This window comes from Synchiropus splendidus, chromosome 8 (assembly GCF_027744825.2).
Source record: "Synchiropus splendidus isolate RoL2022-P1 chromosome 8, RoL_Sspl_1.0, whole genome shotgun sequence".
Taxonomy (NCBI): Eukaryota; Metazoa; Chordata; class Actinopteri; order Syngnathiformes; family Callionymidae; genus Synchiropus; species Synchiropus splendidus.
In genome coordinates this window covers 11,031,114-11,051,679 of record NC_071341.1, presented here as the reverse complement: position 1 = coordinate 11,051,679, position 20,566 = coordinate 11,031,114, and the positions used below count along the sequence as shown (strand labels likewise).

The following is a 20,566-nucleotide window of genomic DNA, read 5'->3' as shown; positions in this document are numbered from 1 at the left end:
TGATGTTCAAATCCAGAAGTTTAGAGCAGAGAGTGGCCTCTAAAAATGAATACCCTGTTTCATGAAGCCCATGACTAGAAGTCCAACCATGAAACCATGGGTTTGCGCGTCTTTCTGTGTGTGAGTTTCAGGGTTCCCACTGTATTTATCGGGGCACTTTTGTTGCCACCCACAATCGGGTGTCGTCTGTCCTTGTCCACTCAACCATGCTGACAGATTGCAGAATGTTAGTGATGGGCTGTTTAGGCTTCATGAAACAGCGTATCATTTTCCATGCTCGGCAGGTGGCACTTTTGGTTTCAGAATGATGTGAGGGTTGTTCAAATCTGAAAGTTTCACAGCAGAGAGATTTTTTTTTATTTATTTATTTATTTTATTTTATTTTTTATTTTTTTTTACATCTTCAAGAGAAAAAAAACTTGCAGGCTTAATGCAGCAGTCAAACAGGCTTTGAGTGGTTCAAATTAATTTAAATGGTAAGAATAAGGTTGAAATAGTGATTTGAATGTCACCATTTTCAGCTTGTATTTTAGGAAACAAGCTCTATTTCGACTACCAAGGTAAACTGAGGCGTCATCTGTGTTGCAGGTAAACAGCAAAGTCGGGTTGCTGTGACTCCACTGGTCTATTTAGCCTGAGTTATGTGGGGCCAGAAGGTCTGTGCCAAGAGTGAAGGAGTGCAAGCACACCAAGACCAGCCACCATCTGGCCTTTGGGGCTGGTGATTTTCCTCCTTTATCTCAAGAACAACTGGTGACTGCTGACACACTCCTCTGTGCCTCCCTCCACCAGGCCTGGTCTTGCACCACGGTCTTTTTTGGAGTATCCTGATGAGTGTTGTTGGAGTATTTTTATTTCATTTGAAGTCGGCGACAGCATATTATCCCAATGTCATCTCTCCCTTACGGTGGATGGATGTGGATGTTGGCAGGAATGGGGCAAAAGGGAAATATTTTTAATAGCTCTCTGCCACAAAATCATATTTTAGTTTGTGTGTGTGTGTGTTTGAGTCTGTATGTTTGAGTCTGTGTTCCATCTGAAGTGGATATAAAACAAAGTTTGGTTTCCCTTTTTTTATTGCTAGATTCTCTGAAGCAACGCGATTGAGTTTCCAGTGTTGAGTAGGTGGTGATTTAGTGTCACCCCGCTTCGCTGGTGTGAACACTGCGCAAGAACAAGAAAGTAATTTCATCAGCTGCCCCTGGAAAGCCAATTCTTAACATGAAAAAGACAAATATGACTTGCAGAGACATGGCAGCGTATTCAATTTGAATGTAAAAGACTGTGCTGTAACCTGCTTATGTAAAATAGATTCACGAGAAGAAGGGAAAAAAAAATGCAGATAGTTGCCGTTACCTCTGCGAGCGGGTCAAAAACTGTGAGACGCAGCTCTGGGAAGTCGGTGTGGGTGGGAGCAGGGCACATTTCTGGAATGAACTGAACCAAATACTGTTATTTTACTCATAATTACACAGCTGTCTGTAGTCATCGCTGAAACGATATTACCACTTCAAGGCTTTTCTCTACAAACCAGCACTTTTTGGCTGGCAGCACGCAACAGATGCTCAGGGAAAGCACTCTACAGTTGCCATGAGACTATTGGCTTCAGTGGGAATTATTTTCACTCTTTCTTTGTTAAATTACCACAAACTGAGTTGTTATTGAAAAAGCCCTAAGAGCAGCTTTTAGAAAAAATCATTTTCTAGTTAAGAACTATTTTTGCTCGCAATAGACTGACAATAGAAAGGTATCAGGGAATTCCTGATAAATACAAGTTACCTGGATGTAACCCCAGTTCTATTGCATACAGGGCTCCGCCCTCAAACAGACTTTGCTATTGGTTTATCCCATATAAGGCGTCACGTTTGCCCTGAAAGAGCTTTCATGTACTCTCCGTCCAACAGGGGGAAGGAGTAGCCCCCTATATAAACCCTCTCCTGCTGCGCAACTCGCAGAGCTCAGCATCAAAGGCAACGAAGTGGACGGTTGCTCACCAGCCAGGGCTCCAGACCCACATCATCAGTAGAAAACCAAGATCAGAGTCAGATGTTTTCAAAAGCTATAGCAAGAGAGCAAGAGAAGAAGCAGAGAAGAAAAATGAATTACAAGACGTTGACTGACCTCAGGAGCCGAAAGGAACCATGGAGGACAACGTGGGGAAGTTGGCGATATTGGAGAAGCTTGTGACCCAAACGGTGGAGTCGATGGAGTGGCGAAGCAAAATGAGAAAATTATGTTGGACATTGTTGCCACAACAATGGAGGAAATTGAAAGTCAACAAAAAGAAACGGAAATAAAGGAATCAGAGAAACAGTGTGAGGAGATCTTAGCATTGAAAGAAATGGTACATGAACAGAAAAGAAGGTATCTAACAAATCCAGGGCAATAATGATCAGACCTTAAATGACAAAAATGAAGATGAACATGTTTGGTACAAAGAGTGAAGAATGTGATGCTATATTCTACGCCCGATGAAATGGTTATCTCGAGCTACAAAGAGGAATTTATGACTCATGGTGAGGGTGCAAGGCGTGCTCTTACTGTGTCAAATTGCACATCTTCTTCTTCTCAGCTTTTTTTCCGGGTATTTCAAATATGAAGGATGGTGCGTGGGTGTTTCTATTCTCCCTTGTCATTGTGCACCAGGTAGTACCCGTCACATCTTTCAAGTCACTGGTCTGAATCCAGCCGACCTGGGTCTTTTCTTCTTCAGTAGGTATCCTCTAGGCACTCTGGTTTCCTCCTGCAGCCATGAACAGGTCTCTAAAATGCTGGTGTTAGCATGTGCCTGACCAGGGTGTCCACCTCCTTTAGCCCAAGCTGGGGAATAAGCAGATCCCGTCATTATTTTTTTGCTTTAGTTACCCGCATTTTCTTTCTTGTTCGCGTTTTGTTTATCCATTTCCAAAGATGATGAGTGGGCAGAAGCATTGCATTCTCTCTCAGTAGATGTCTCATCTCAAATCAGGTGTTACATTTCCGTATATCCCACCAACACTGCAGTAGGAAGTATATTGGTCATATCTTTATTTTTGTCGATCATGTCACCACTCACATGTCTCCATGTTGGTTTACATTAGAATGAAGGTGAAACTGTTTTGGAAAATTGAAATCTTCCAAGTTCAGGTCAGGAAGATGGCGCTATCTAGTACACCAAATACTTGCAGCTCCATTTGACAGGTAATAGAACACTTGAAATGTATAAAGTATTGACAGCAAGCTGATGCACGGGAAAAGAGTGTGTGGAATGGATGCCATTTCTTCACTGGAATTACGGCTCTGTTTATCTTGGGGGCTCACTCCATCACTCACACGTATGAGGATGATCTACACTGACAGAAGAGAGGACACCTTTTCCAAGGATCCAGAACAGTCCACTGAATTGTATTCTGCTGTTTTCCTTCATGAGATGAGTGGGAACGAGGTAGAAGGCACACACTGTGCAGTATTTGGAAAATGTGACTGTCTTCTTGAAGGTCCCATAAAACACATTCACACTCTATTCTCACCCAAAAGCTCCCTCAATCTTATTCCTGTTAGATGCCCACGCAGTCTTTCATGGAAAAAAAAAAACAGAGGAGACAAGGTTGCAGAAAAACCAGAGTGACAGTAGACAATCGCCTTGGTTTTAGAGAAGGTCGCTGATATTTATACTTGGCTGCACTCCATCAAAATATGCGCTTCATTGTGCTTCACTGGTCATTGGTTTTGTTTATGGCATGAAAGGCAAAACTAGGAAGTTTTAAAAATAACTTTTTTACATAAAGCAATGCTGATGCAGTAAGGGTGTCCAGAAACACACCTTGAAAATAAAATGATATTTATATTTTATGCATAAAGTGTAGCCAGAGCGTCCGCTGTCCCCATCCTTTGGAGGGAACAGTGCCGCCCAGTGAATAGATAGTAACCAAATGGATGGCGGCATCCATTGTAGTGCACAGAGTAAGAAAGCCCCAGGTTCATGCATCATACAAATGCAAACTCAGTTCAAATCATTGTGAAGATAGAGAGTTTTGTTGTGCTTCTCCTCCCACTTTAACATCAGTTAGTTTCTTAGTTGCCTACTTGTGTGATGGTAATACCTTTAGTTCATTTCACTTCTTTGGACAGGCTCTGGCAACCCATGATTTATATATATCTTTTAAAGACTGTGGGGATCCCAGTGTATCCTGGTACTCTCAGATTTTTAATGTGGATTAATGGAAAGACAAGTAGGTATCAGTTTTTTTTTTTTCTTATGCAACAATGATGGCGTCAGAACATTCTGTGCCGCCACAAAAGCTCTGACTTCTAAATGGAGGACTGGTATTGGTTGGCTGTTGGACTAACTTTGCTTCTATTTCCTCAACTAGTATTGCCAAGTACACATTTTTATAGTTCACTTTCATCCAGGTCATTGAACTTAATACTACTTTATGTTCCTTGAAAACGCGTATAGTTTGCTAAAAGAAAGAAAATTCATGACGATATTCAACTATGTTCTCAACAGGTTTGTTTGTAAACAACATCAACCAACAACCCAAAAAGTTATGGCCAGATGTTGAGGAAATTGTCATGACACGAAAGAGGGATTGAATGTCGCCTAGCATTCAACCCTCACTATCCAGCCACTGTTATATATGGATTCTAGATATGTGTTGTCTGCTTCTTGTGTTACTCAGCGTGTAGAGCGTTTACTAGGTCTGCACAGTGACACAGTGACACAGACATATCAGTGCAAAGACAGCCTCACTGTTAGGAACGTCTATGTGTTTCTTGGGGCATGTTCATGTGAAAGAGTCACTTTCACATCCCTGGAATTGCAATTGTTGGCCAAAAAAAAAGTTTTAAAACGCCGCTGGTATCGTGTCTAAATCTCTTCTCAGACATGCTGAGCTGTGTCTGCGGTCAGTTAGGTGACACAGTACTTAGTGGGTGTTTACGAAGCAGCTGACAGTCAAAGCAGCGTGAAATACAGCCAAAGAGCTTTAGCAGAACGATGGAATTTTTGAAGATGCCGTAATAAGTGCAATACATCAAAAGCCTGTGTATTGTTGTCGTTTTCTCTGCGTGACGCTGCCTCGGAGGGAGATGAAAGACGAGAACTTACATTTGCCAGTTTGGTGAGCAAGTTGCCCCCCGCCCCGTCCTGCCACTCGTCCGGGGTGATGAATGGTTTTGCTATCTGTTGTGTGGGTGTGCGTGTGTGTGTGTGAGTGCACGTGTGTATGTGATGAATAGCTGTGTTCATACCGGACAGGCCCGCTGGGCTTTTGCTTGTGTTTGTGGTGCTTAAAGTTGACTGGAGTAAAAAGGCTCTCTGTCACACCTCTCATTCCTCACACACACACACACACACACACACACGCACACACACGCATATGTGAACACACAAACCGGGCCCTCCATCTCACATATAAATGAAGAAAGGGAGATTAGCCCTGTTTAAGGCTCCCTGTCCTGAGGGGACGCTGCAGCACCGTACCAGGTGACATGCCTCTCTATCTCTTCCTGCTCCCGCTCATGTATCTTTTATCAGAGTTTAAATTTAGGTGGAAGAAGCGCATCGGGGACGTTAAGAAGCAAGACATTGAATACAGATTTGATTTTCAAGAGGAAAAAACTATTGCATAAAATGCTTCAATTGAATTATTGTTTAATATAGAAATTCATTTGTTACTTTTCAATCTATTTATGATATTATTTCAAATTGAAGTGATTCGTCCTGTGATACCAACATGGTCCTGAATCTATAAGAACTTCATGAGCTGCTTTAAATTGCTTTCAATAAGAAAAAGACATTCAGTTCATGAGCCCAGAAAAAACATTAGATCATTGCAATTGTCTTCACTTATTGCATTTACTTCGAAATTCAAAAATTCCAATACATCAGATTGCCTCCTTTATTTTAAACTGTTAGTGGTGGACCTTGCTTCCATAGTCACATGTTCCTGCAGCTCTATATTTCCCAAATAAAAGACTCTCAAAGATGAGATTTTACTCATTAATAAAGTTTGGTTTTCTGGTGTGTAGCGTGCAAGTGTGGTAACATGGTTACAGTTCTCTCACCGGCGACAGGTCAGGCAGGATTCTGAGGTGATCATAGTGTAAATTTCAGAATGATGAAGACGGGATTTCCACCTGTCAGAGTGTTATGTTCATTTAAACTCTGTTATGATAATAACGTTATTGAAAATAAGTCCCTGAAACCAGCCAATTCACAGCGTGTAGTATGATGAAGCATGAGTATGGATGGATGACAGCGCACCTCCTTTCATGTGTTTTCCATGAATGTGAATGGTGAAACAAATATAAGCTCAGAAGGTGACCGCGTGAAATTGTTTTAGTTAATGCATGTAATTACAAAATCGGATGTAATTACTGCCTTTGAGACGCTCGCATTTGAATTGATTGCAAAAAGGCTTAGTCACAGTCATATCTGGGTTTTATTGGTGTATTTAATATAATTACCTTGTGTGTTGCAGCTTAGCATCAGTGCAGGCTTGGTGCTGTGCACCTCAGTCTGGGCACAGGAGCCCAGACTTCTGTCACAGACCTGAGCAATCCGGTCCTCAAAGGGTCGGGATGGTGCAGGTTTTTGTTCCAACCATTCAAGCACAGATAGTTTAGCAAGTGAGGTTTCAGTTGGAACAAGCAGCACCATCTGATCCGGGGGAATTGGCCAGGCATTCTGAGTACAACTTGCAGTTCTGAATCAGAGGAGCATTGGTTCGTAAGCCTCTTCCAGTCAACCATGGTCATATGAGGAACTATATATACCAAGTGACATCACATTATGTAGAAAGATTGGAACCTTAAGGAGCCCCATGTCTGAACCCTGACCCCAAATGATGCCTACAGCATCTGGAAACTGCAGTAGAAAGCTGACAGACATTGGGTGAAAAAGTCCTCTTGACAACCATCAATATGTGACGTCACATCACCTGTGAACAACACTCCAACCTGGACCGGATATCTTACTCTTTTCTGACCTGGAACCATGGCTATCAACTTAGTGCGAATGACTCTCTTCTCAGCCACTTGCCAGTTATCTGTGAGCCTTTTTTTGACAACTGGACATCACTATACAATGGCACTAGTCGGACAACATCCTGTGCAAAGGGAGGTGAGGATGTTAACAAAACCAAAGAAAGTGCTGCACCATGGTTCCGCCAAAAAGTAGAATCCCCTCTTGAAATAGGTCCAACTTTTTTTTTACCAGTAATGCTAACTGGACAGTGGCACCAGAGATGTGTTCCGCGTTTCCACCAAGTTGCCTGGGTGGGCACAGATTGGGTATAGTTACCCTTATGAGGGCGTTTCTACCACTGAAAGGAAACAAAATAACTCACTCAGCCTAGATCATTTTTTTGGTACGCTGTGCTTGGAGTGCCAAAAAGTGTATCGCAGCAATTGGATGGCGGCCATTGTTGTTAGCGAGTGTTACCGAGAACAATCTTTCCACACTGAGTGCAAAGTTTTACCTTCTCAAATGCTGTATAGGACGTATGCAAACTTGTTTTGGACCCACTCCAGACTAGTTGAGTGTAATTTCATATCGGTTGTCCAGGGTTTTCATCCTTGTGATTTATGGATGTGTTTATCTGCAGTGAGACATGCATCGGGCAAAGGTAAGGAGGTACAAACATCTTTAGTATTCAAGGCAAAAACCAAGTGTTGCTCCTCTGCTGTCGAAGCTATCTGAACTACGTGCCATCAGCATTTTCACGCAAGCTATATCTCAGCTATTTTTAATGCGGGAGCAACTCTGTCACTGCGTGTGTGATGGTGTGCGCCAGACAAGCCTGATGTTCCAGCTAATGTGCTGAGCTAAGAAATATGATCCTCTGCCCCTAATGGGACATCACTGACATATTTTTGGTCCGGAGAAATCAGGAATATATGATGGCTCATTTCATTTGGATTGCAACGTCAATGTTGACTCACTTTCCTGGTATTTCTGCCACTCGTGGTTCTTCGATTTCATCTCTGACATTTGTGTGAAATAATTCCATCTAGGATTTTCCTGATACGGGCTTCTCATTGAGATCTTTTAGAGTGGATGACCTGAAGTAGAATGTTGGCCCCCACTGGTGACCCCCAGACCTCACTGTATGAACCTGCGATCAGAGTGTCCTCGGGAGGTCACCAGCTGCAGATACACTCTTGAGTATTCAAAATGAACTCTATTGATTCACTGGCAGAGCAGTTCAAAGATTCACGCCCTGTGACTCCAGATGTTGGTCATGGTTTGTTGTTCTGTGTGATATTGGCTCATTAAATCACCTGGTGTTGTCTGCTAAATACAAGTCGAGGCTGCAATAAAATAAAATAAAATAAAATAAAATTGGTTTGATTCATAATGTTATTGGAGAGACTCTATTTTTGACGGAGGTGAATTCTTATTACCTTCTTCTTTTATGCTAAACAGTCAGCAAAATGTGAGTATTTCAATTGTCTCAGTCAAATGAGTGTGTCAACAATCGCAGGATTTTTAACACCTTAAATATCCAAACTTCCAAAACATAAAACATCATTTGACATCCTTCCATTTTCCACCCCGTGTCACAGGCCAGGTCGAATATGGCAGCAGCCCGCTGGTGAATAATGTAGCCTAAGACTGTCCTGGACAGTTGCTTGTGACAAGACGCCTGACCCACCTCAAGTGGAACTCTCCACCTGCATGAGCGAGCTCCCCCTGTTATCTCTGAAGGAGAGTCCAAACACTCTGGAGAAGCAAATGCTGAATGCCAGTGTCCAACTGAATTGCTTAAATCCCTGCTCTAAGGAACCAAACACCCCACCCACCCATTTTCCCGCCGTCACACCCAGACTTTTTTTCCCCACAAAACATACTTCGATACTTAAAACGGCAGCTGAAAATAGTCTTTAATTCCATCAACGGCTTTTGGCTAAATAGTAGCACATCTTGGGCAGAGGAAAACCCTGTGGAGTTTTATGAGGAAAAACAGAACCATTGTTCCAAACTGGCCTTCAAGTGAGTTGGAGTCTTAACACATTTTGCAGTTGGCCTTTGGCCTGCTCTGGTCTTCAGTGACCAATGTGGAGAGTACAATAAGCTGGTAGCTTCACAGTCTCCCTAAAACTGTCTTTTTGCATTTATGACCGAGCTTAATGCTCACCCAACATGAGATATTAATTAAAAAACCATATTTAAACTCCATTAAGGAAGCAGAATTTGCATTCCACTGACAAATGTTTGCTTTGAGATTTCGGTACAGGCAGCTGCGATATAATCACTTTTTTTTCCTGAAATGAAACTCAAGCGAGCGCTGTGTCCTTGCATGGTGGAACGGCTGAGAGTTTGTTGTTTTCTTCTCCGCCTCTCTTCCGTCCATTATCGGCACGAGGGGGACGGCCATATGTCAGCATCTATTAGCACATTGTCTAACTGTGACAACAGAAAAGGCCAGTGAGATGGCTGCCCTCATTTCCCCAGTCAGCACTTGCATCCTTATAAGCCGTATTCACCCAGCCAGAGGAGCAGGTCCTGAAGGAGGAGAGGGGGACCAGGCGGGGGGGATGAACAGGTGCAGAGATGTGGAAAGATGTAATCAAAGTGAATGAGAAATTGAAGTGCAGCAGGTTCACCCTGGAGTTCTGGCTCCTGCTGTCCTTCTCTGATGACCTCATATTCATTCATGAATTGTGCGTAACCAAGGAATCGTGCGTTTTATGGATCGCAGCACAAGCCACATCAGACTCGGGCAGATATCTCCAGTGAGTAAGCGGTTTAGTTTCCGTGTGAAGGATGTTTACTCATTTATGACGTCTGATCTTTCTGAAATCGACTTTAAAGATTTTTCTGGGTTGGAGGGAGCTACATTCAAAGGGCTTTTTTAATTATATGTCAGAATGTTTATCACGGCAGCCAGTTTTGTCGTCCTCTTTTCCCCTGCCTGCTGTGTGGCAAAACGCCTCTCTGTGTGTCAGACCTGTTTTTCAGAACTCGCTCCTTATCTCTGCGTCCCCCCCTCCTCTGTCCATTCCGTTCACTCTGAATGGATGCGGGTCGCGTTCCTTTCTGCTGGCGGCGGTTTTGTGATATGTGGAGAGATAGGCAGGGAGACGGAGGCCGACAGAGGTTGAACGTCTCAATCATTACGACCAGACATGAAGATCTGCAATGACACATTACGTAACCTCATCACAGGCAACTATCTGCTTGCTGTTTATGCGTCTCACTTATTGAGGAAACTGAAACAAAATCCATTTGGCTGCTCAACTCCCCTTCCTGAATATTGATCGCCAATGTATCTCTTTGCTAACATTGTTACTGTATCATTGTCTCAAACTGGGATTTTAGCTCCGATTTTTGAGACAGCGTGGCCCGATTTTGTATTTTGTATTCTATCTACCTGCCGCTGGATGATACGGCAGATATGATTCGTTTTTTGTTTTAATGAGAAAATTTAAAGGATGCGCTTTCTACCACATGCGCAATATTTATATCCGCAAAATACGATGTTTGTCCTCGGGTCATTTGAGAAGTTCACTGGTACCTCGGTTCTCGACCACAATCCGTTCCAGACGGCCGTTCAAGAAGCGTTTTGTTGGAAATCTGAATAGATTTTTCCCATTACAATGAATGGAAAAAGAAATAATGCGTCCCCAGCCTTAAAATAGTCTTTTGTAGGAGTGAATGTAGAGTGTCTGCTGCAGGTGCGCTGTTCCTCTATGTGTGTGGCCGCTGCATGTGGGAGGGGTTGCCGAGTGAGTGACGTCTCTCCAGAAGTGAAGAGGTGCCCGGTGCGTGTCCAGCTCTGAATGTGCGCTTCTGTGCAGTTTGGCTGTGACAAAGTCATAAACCAAGTAACGCTCTGTCCCAGACTCGCCTCATCCCTGTCCCAGCTCCAGCCCACAACAGGACATCAAACCCTGGAGTGAGCGCTCCAGCCTCGGAGGTGTGGAGAGCGAGCACCTCCCCTGTGACACTCTACCACGGTCCAGTGCGGAGACAGGAAAGGTTTTACACCTCAATATGCAGAAAAAACAGTCAGTAAATGTAGCTAACGGGACATGTCTGCATACAGAGGCTGTGTTATACACAATAACAAAGCGCGTCGTGGGTCAGCTGATCGGTCCGCACACGTTTTTCCGGCTGTTTTCGGGGGCGTTCGAGTTCAGGATTTTCGTTCAAAATCCGAAGCAATAAAATCTCAAAATTTTTGTTCGAACTCCGATTTGTTCGAATTCCGGGACGTTCAAAAACGGAGGTACCACTGTATATGTCCGTTCTTCTCCGTGGTCTTTGGAACAAACTAGTTGTGATAGTGGATATGTATTTGTCATTACTTTCATTTGGTAGCGCACCATAACCAGACAGCTGACAATTATGACTGAACTGAAAATATTAATATTTAATGTTCATCCATGAAGGAGTTTTAACCTTTATCAAAATGGTCCCACCACTTCCAGATTTGCCGAAGGGCGTTTCATGATTGTTTCTGCTCAGGTGTCCATTCAGATTTTGGTGCGATATCAAATAAAAACAATACCCCGTACATGTCAGCCAATCACAACGCACGGTTTGGCAAACCCAGACAGTCGCATGAAGTCCCGCTCCAAGCTGACTATAACTGCGACGGCGATCTGCATGACTCTTGTCAGGACATCAAAGGACTTGATCACAGACACAGGAAGGTTCATGATAGTTTCAGCTGCAAATGTTGTTGTGTTTTATAGGTATCATTTTGACCACAGTCTTCACGAGTCTGCAATCCTTACTGTTGTGTTAGGGAACAAATATGAAATCCATACAGCAACTGCGCTCTCTGCCAGGAACTATTGATCTCCCAGCAGAGCTCTCTTCCATCAATAACCCCTTTGTTTCTCCCGGCCACAATTTTGCTAACTTTACAACCACAATCATTCATTACAAGCATTGCTACGGCAGCCTCAACAAATACACCCCTGATATAGTCCGGGCTGACTTTCTAATCTATGTTGTGCCCTCCTGTCTCCCCCCTTGACCTCCAAATTTAAGCAGTACCATTGAAATGCTTCAGAGAGTTGAGTAGCTATCAAATACTAGAGGGAAAGAGAAATGGGCTCTGCTACCTAGGAAACAAGCACCATCCGCAGTGAGAGGTTTGTCATTGAAAAGTCAGGTACAAAGACTTTCCCATTCATCTCTGCTGAATGACAAACAAATAACTGACACTGATGAAGTGTGCAAGACGCTCAAGGTGGGACGCTGTGGGGAGAAGAGCAAAAGGCAAAGACGTCCTTACTATAGTCAACCGTGGCTTTCTTAGTGAAATGAATTGAGTTGAGTCTGGAAGTGGAAGTTGCTTTCTAATATCTTGGGACCCTCGAACAGAAATGTCAGTAACTGAGCACAGAGATGATCAAATACTTTCTGATGTTTCTGTTATAGAGATGAAGCAGAGAGTATTGGAGGCAGCTTATTGCCTCAAACAAGAAAAGTTATTAAGAATACATATATTAGGAGAGGTCTGAATTATTAAATACTAATATTGTGAACCATCAGATCAGTGACAAGACTCTCAGTTTGATTGAAACTAAAGGTCTGCGGTGCTGTGTTTCACAGTACTCATTTGCCCTCTTCTATGACTTGGCAGAATCTCAAAACACTACTGTCACTCACAAAGCTTGACAAAAGAAGCTACTGCTTCTCTTGTCAGCGTTGATGCTCTTCATATTAAATTCTTTTATTGACCATAAAACTCCTTGCTGCGGGGGTTTCTTATTCGATCACACAAGGACAAACATTCTGACTCCTGTTTGCCAGTGTGCTTTTGAGTGATGCCAAAACCGTTGACACGGCATATCCAGGCGCTGTAGGCACCGCCTCACCACAAGGTGGATGATTCCTTTCGCTCCATATAAAATATGACCGTACCACTTGGTATGAAACCTCAAATAACCAAGCAGTTTGGTTGCATTGGCGTCTGCAGCACCAAGCCAGTGTGCCACATATGGTTCTATACCAAGAGTGTGTGTAAAAAGGGTCTCATAAAAATACCTGTGAGGCCAGACCCTGAGTTTGACTCGCGTCGTACAGAATCAAAACAAGATTATTTACTAGAGGATGAAGTTATTGTTGGTGGTGGAGGAGTTTCCCAACAACAGCCAGATGCCTCTGACAATACCGTAGTTGCAAACACAAGCAGCACTATTGAAATGAAGGTGCACGCTGGTTCATTTGTGCATAACATCAGCAGCCAGTGTGAAAGAACATCTGCTCTCTCTGTTACATTAAACAACCAAATATGTCATGCTCACGGATCTTCTTGTAGAATGTAGTGTAAGGGCAACAGAACAAGAATGTAAACAAGATAAATCGGGCCAAACTTTGTATCTATGAAGTGTCGCACTGCCTCCGCTGCATTTTCCCTCCACAAGACTAAGTGTGTACACATGACGGAGAGTGCTTTCTAAATGCAACGGGAGACAAGTGAAATGAAGCCAGAATGGATGAGCGGCGCTGCATCAAATAGGAGTCAAGGATACGCCGGCTGAATATATGGTCTCCAGTAATGCAGATAGAGGAGCCAAGTCTGAGGGAGATTTATGGTCCGGTGTGCACCAAGAGCGGGACCGAGTTAACACTGTGTGAGCAATTAAGAGCAGGAAAAAAAAAGTCATCGGGAAGAGCGCAAACAAAAATCGAACGTATGGAGAAGCTGACAGGACAAATGAGTGGGAGGCAAGAAGAAGTAGAGGTGGAGAGTCCCAGGAGACCAATTGTATCAATGCTTGGCTGTGGTGATGATGCACCATGCCACTGGTCTCCTCCTCTCATTAAAGCTTTATGAACCAGCTTTGCACCATGACGCCGCTATGAGCTGCAAAACTGCTGAGGGAGGTGCACATTAAGATGCTGAAAAAAATTATTTATTTCTGACAGATGGCATTCCCAATGATGACAATGACTATTTGAGTTAGGTTTGGTTTTTGTTTTTTTTGTTCTTAAATAGAAAACCAGTGAATGAGCCAGGTGATGTAACTTTTATGTTTTTTAGATGGAAGCAACCTTTTGTCTACCTGACAACAAGTAGCACTGTAGAATTGTGTGCATACAATTTAAAACAAGCAGGAAGCGTGAGAAATATGGGCTTTAAAACAGAGATAGCTGGTCTCAAGATTTATCTTGAAGCAATTGGAGGAAAACGAAAAAATGTACAGAAAAGGTTGGTGCAATATAAACATAAAACGTCTTGTGCTGTAAAAATTATAATATACAAATTATAAATATGAATATCACTTCTGAGCTTTGCTTTTTTTTCTTTTAAAGCCAATGATTTTCTCATTTTGAATTCATTTTATCTCATTCACACGGTCTGAGGTGCATAAGCCACTTGAAGTTCTTGTGTAGATTTACTTCATTCACATCACTATTCATTCTTTCAAATAAAGTTGAAAAACCGACATCTCGAAGTTCTGGCGGAGTACCAAGGCAGCGGGAAGCACTTTTATGATGGCAATTCTGAATTTAGGAGCACTTGGGGCTGCACTTACTGTGAATGAAATGGACTCATTGAATGTCACCAGAAAAAAAGTATTAATGTGTTATAATGTCACTGTCGTGTAGTGATTGATGTCAAGTTGACTACAACAAAAGAAGGGCAGAAATTAATCACAATATTGATAATAAATAGTGAAGTCATTTGTTTCAGATTTTGTCAAAATGCCTGGTCACAGAGCCCACTGGATGGCATTCTCATCTAAAAAAATCTTTGCATCCAACAACCAGTTCATTGAAACCTCACATTATTTTTAAACCGAGGGCCACATACTGAGCTTTGAGTATAAGGGCACTGTTTCATGAAGCCTCACCAAACCAATGATGGTTTGGTGAGGCTGGTTACCCAATACCAGACGTCAGCGATACATCCATTCTTACTGTTAAACATTCGAAGCTCTGGCTTGCAGTTCAAGTCTATTAGTACACAGCCCAGACCAACCTATTCCCACTGCCATGGCATAATATATGGACTTTGGGAAAGTGGACCTTTGTGTCTGAAGCCAGCCTTCCCTGTTGCTTGTTGATGTGTTTAAATGTTCCTGCAAAAAGGGCCTGATCGACGCTCTTGAAATTGTTGTCAGGTTTGATCACAATTTAGCTGTCAACATATTTTCTTTTCATCTGTTTTATCAGTCCTTGGCCACAATTAAAACCAGCGTCAAAATGTGAAGTGGAACAACTTGAAAGTTGCGGAATCTGGAATGAAAAACAAATCTCTGTTTATCACATTTGAAAAATTTTGTTTTTAAGTTTGATTAAAGTTTGCATTAATTCCATGACTCTCAGCTTTTTAAGGTGGTCTGAATATATAATATAATAATATTATACATATGCAAAACACCAGCAATCTTGTCTTCTTATGTTTACAAAAAACAATGAAAAAAACATTTTCTCTAAATAAATGACTTCACAAATGAACATAATTCCATTCCAAATTCCTTATTAGAATTTTGGAAAACACCAATGACTATATTCATTCTCATTTTGTTATTTTTAATAAAGAAAGATAAAGCATTGACAAAGCATTTAAAGGGACATTTCAGAACAAAATGTGGGCTTGTTTGTTGTAAAGCAAAAAGAAAACAAAACATATTTATTGAGTTCAGGATGTTCGGTTTCCTGTCACAATAAATGGAAGAAAGATTTATCTTGAAGCTATTGGAGGACAAAGAAAAAAAATGTATAGAAAAGGTTGGTGCAACTATAAACATAAAACCACTTGTGCTGCAAAAAAGGAGTATCACTTCTGAGCTAAGTTTTTTTTCTTTTAAAGCCAATAATTTCCTCATTTTTAATTCATATCTCATTGACACTGTCTGAGGTACATGAAGCCGGTAAAACATCCGAAGTTCTTATGTGGATTTGCTTCATTCACAAAGCAGAAACATAGTCGATCATCATTCATTCTTTCAAACAAAGTTGAAAAACCGACATCCCCAAGTTCTGCCGGAGTTCCAAGGCAGCGGGAAGCACTTTTATGATGGCTGATGTCACAGTCGTATCTAGGCCAGAAGTTTGCACGAATCCTTTGAGAGATAAGTGGCTTGGGAAAAGTATAGTTCATTGTTCAACGGAGCAACTTTTCTCAGAGCTTTCGCTCCGAAATGATTCTTTTTCTCTTAGTTTGCTATCTGGAATTGCTGCATAAAAAATACTTAATGAATTGGTTGAGTGTGGACAGTGAAGCGTAACAGTTAGTAGAATGGATACAGTGTGAATACAGGGGAAAATAACTGTCAGAGTGAGTATGTTACTGAAATGAAAGCCAACTCATTTCTGCTGAGTTGGAAAAAAGAGAGATAATGAATTCCTGCTGTCAAAATGTCAAATAATTCATGACACTTCAGGAGTAGTTTTGAGCTTTTTTGTCCATCCTGAATGAAATCTTACCCGCAGCCTTCGCCACATTCTGTGGTTTACTTGAATCTATGCACTGTGTCTGCATTGGTCGTCTCTACCATTCAAACTTGATAGTCCAATCATTTATGAGGTTTCCATCAAATTTTCTCATATATGGAAAATAAACATTAATGATTTTTTTTTTGTTGTTGTTTTTGCGATGGAAAGGTTTTGTGACTAGACAAAAAGAGGACAAGATATCACATGACACATGCAAGGATGCGGGCGATTAAGTGAGATATGTTGGGGGGGGGACAAAGAAAAGTTACTTTTTCTGGAGTTGATCAAAGAATCCAATAGAAACCAGCAAAGAAACGCAACGGTTTATCAGCTGAGTGTGTCTGTTTTGTGTTTTGTCATGCCATGGCGTGCTCTCCTCTCAATAACTGCAATACAATAAGAAATAAAAGTATTTTCTTTTTGTGCATTTTCACAGGTATCACTAAGGAATTTGGAAGGGAACCAGTATAAGTTTAAAAAAGCCCCTGACATCACTGTCACTGTAAAATATTCCTGTTTCCGTCCAAGTTCTGAAGTGGCAATCCAAAAAACACATTTGAGAGACGTATATACCCTGCAAGTGCCATCAGACTGAGCAATGACGTTCAAGCATATGCCGTGAGCTTCCCACCACAGATGTCCAACCTCTCTCAGAGTAGAATCGAGAAACAAAACGCAGAACAGACCGTTGTATTACAGCCTCCAAAGATTAGTGGGATAACGCACCAGCAGGTCAATGGCCGCCTTCATTACAGAGAGCTATAACTGGAATCATCGTGTGCTAAAAGGTTTTGGATGTTGTTTTCCTCCATTGATCTTTGCAGCTTAAGTGCTGCATAACCAAATCCTGCAGGAGGCATTTGGAAATTAATAAAAAGACAGATTTTCTGAGACCAGGAGCTGGTGAAATGGAGATGGAGAAGCCTCTCTTGACATTCAAACACATATTTTGAAAACCCTTGACGATAGGACTGGTATGTGTGTTTTGCACATTTTGTCCTTGACAGTCATCATTTAAGCATTTTGTTTTATGAATCTCAATCCCAAAATCTGTTTATCTCCTCTCTGTTATTGGTGAGATTCAAAAAGCTAAGTTAAAATATATGCACTCTTAAGACATTTTTGTAAAATGGCTCTCATTTGAAGTTACTACCATCTTTTATTACATATATATTTTTGGGCTGTTAAGTTTGCATTTTTGTTAAGTTTATGTTTAACTTTGTTAAGTTTGCATTTTGGATGAGAACTATCGCTTTACGTTTGCAGTTGATGGGAAGCTCAAAGACTGAGGTGGATAAAATCTAGTACAGCTAGTGCATGTAACATCCGACTTACGTCCGGGATCGGTTCGCACCAACCAGTCGCACTGGATTTAAGTGGAATGCCAGTCAAAACAGCCGACGCAAGGGTTATAGATACTACTGTAGTGGTAGATCACTGTGTGAGAGTGAGATGCTGGGATACTGTGCTGCCGTAACTGACGTACGTGATGCCAGACATTGAATAAAACAAAAAATAATAAGCATCTGCTGGCAGTGGTCGCAAGTAGAGCAGGTCGTAAGTTGGATGTTACGTGTATAGGTAGATGATGTTTCATGTTGTGATGGGCTGATGAGGCTTTGTGAAACAATGTTATCCTTTCAGGAGCTCAGTAGGTGGCGCTATTGGTTCAAAAATGATGTAGGGTGTCATTGAATTGGTTGTTCAAATCCATAGATTTTAGAGCAGAGAGTGGCAGCTACTAGGCTCTAAAAATGAGGGCACTGTTTCATGAAGCCTCTTAAAGCTGACGCTAGTTTCATGAGACAATGTCCTGTTTTTCAGTGGCCACCAGATGGCACTGTCTACTGCACAGGTATAATGTTTGTATTTCAACAACTAATTCAATGAAACCTCACTTGAATTCTAAACCATGAGCGCCATCGAGTGGCGTCTGAAAATTAGAAGACTGTTTCATCAACCCTGTAATACTGTTTCATGATGAATCATAAACGGAAATTGACCCCTCAATTAAAAAGCACCCTCTAAACCCTCTGAGCAGACAGATATAATTGGGCAGATGCTGAATGTGTTGTTCCTGTGACTTGCTCAAGGACACACCACCGGCAGGTTATTGGCTCGAAAAGATAAAAGCGCAAACCTTATTTAATACTCTCTTGAGCCACTGCAAAAATATAATAGGATATTACCCATGGCTTCATCTCAACTTTCATTTTGCCGTATCATAACGCATCAAATAAAGCCTGGAAGTTGCTCTCAAATCGTCCTGTTGCACAATAAATGCGTTGACTCCAGAGCACGCCATGACTCAGCGCCTACACGCTCAGAATAAAGGCCTAGCTCTTTGCAATTTCTCTGAATTGAAGACATTTAGTTCCTGTCATAATCGAAGACTAAATCCCTGCCTTATCGCCGCCTGGAGCAGGGGCCTCAGCTTTGTTTAATTGCCACAAGCCGAACCGTCCAAGCTGCGTGTCCCTCAGTGTTTACCCCCACTGAGGCTTATAGCTGATAATGGAATTACTCTGAGTCCCAGGAAGAGGGAGAGAGGGTGGAACAGTGAGGGTAAAGAGATGGCAGGCGAGGACGAGGAAGAGGAGGAGGAGGAGGGCTGATTAAAGTGGGTGACAGATCTTGATCGAGAGTGGATGGACACACTGGCGCCTTCATGTCATAAGACGGGGCGATTGATGAAATGATGCGGAAGAGGAAAGGTGCAAGTGGAAAGGAATAAAGAAAGGCTGGACGTCAGTTTTAAAAGAGTCGGGAGGAGGGGGGTGATGATGCTGACGTACTTGAACTGCGTTTGTGTGTGACTGTAAAATCCCGCGAAAAACATAAGCGTGCGACAGGAGACTGCAACGCCGTTCCCCCTCCGAGATCCTGGATCTGTTTATTTCACTCCAAAGAGATGAATAGGAATGATTTACACGCCTCCGTTCTAAGATGTGGAATCAATGCAGTTAAGCCACAGACTAATGCGGGGGGGTTTTGTGGAAGCCGGAGCCAAGGACATCGCTGTTTTGAACTCTCTGCTCAGTCATGGTTGAAAGGTTCGGGTTATTTGAAGACAGAGTTGCAGCGTTGTAGTGGAAAATGACTTCACCTCTGAAGTCAGTCTGCCACTCGGTTGAGAATCCTCTGTGTGTCTCTGCGTGTGTGTACTTGTTTATCTTTGCTTTGTGGGAAGCAATTCTTGCGGGGACTGCATGCCATCGTGGGCATCATTTGGCTGGACCCCACAAAGCCTCAATTTGAGGATGAAGACTTCAAAATAACTGCAATTGCAATTGGGTTTGGTTCAGAGTGGAGCGATTTGTGTGGGATGAGGCTGATGCTGGGGAAGCATTATATCAAGGAGAAACCTCACAATGTCCCCACAAGGATAGAACAACAAAAGTGTGTTTGTGATGTTGACACCTTTATCTTATTTAGAGCAACTTAAAAAAAAAAGTTTGTTGCTTGAGCCTCTTGTGCAGCTTGGAAGTTGCTTAAAGCAAATGTGGCTTATTAAGGCTTCAAGGTTCCAGATAAATGATGGTAAATATCCTTGTATAATGAATCCGTATGAAAGCCATTTCACTCAACGACAAAGACTCGCTGTGATAAGTTATGTATGATTATGATGATGTTCATCCGTCTGCTATATTGGCGTAGCTGCCAGTCAGCACGGAGCTGCAGATGGTTGTAGGCTCCAATCCTGGAGAAGCAACCCAAAAGTTATTTAAAAAAAAAATGTGTATTCTATTCCTATTTAAAGCCCCTTTCACACATTTTTTATGTTGTTATTTCTGTGGTTTTTGCTCACTGGAACCTATCCCAGGTACTTTGGGTGAGAGGTGGGGGACTCTCTGAACAGGTAGCCAGCCAATTTCAGGACACACTGAGACCACCAAACAGACAGTTACAAACACCTAATCTGCATGTTCTTGGACTGTGGGAGGAAACCGGAGTGCCCGGAATAAACCCATGCAAGCACAGCATACAAACTCCCCTCAGAATGGACTGAGGTTGCCTTAAGCTTGAAGTGAGCCTTCTTGCTGTGAGGAGTGGCACCCACCACATCCTCCACCCGGGAAGTTGGATGTGTCATGATCTAAAATATCTTTGTGAAAAAAGCTCGCGCATCATTTCTTCATCTTATCAAGCACATTTTAAATATCGCCCTGCTCAGCA

The 20,566-nt window shown here is 42.2% G+C and overlaps 1 protein-coding gene across 8 annotated transcripts in view; it reads left to right on the top strand.

The window, feature by feature from the left end:
* gria4a (glutamate receptor, ionotropic, AMPA 4a) overlaps positions 1–20,566 on the top strand; it is a 112,218-nt gene that overhangs the window by 27,854 nt on the left and 63,798 nt on the right. The window lies entirely within an intron of this gene.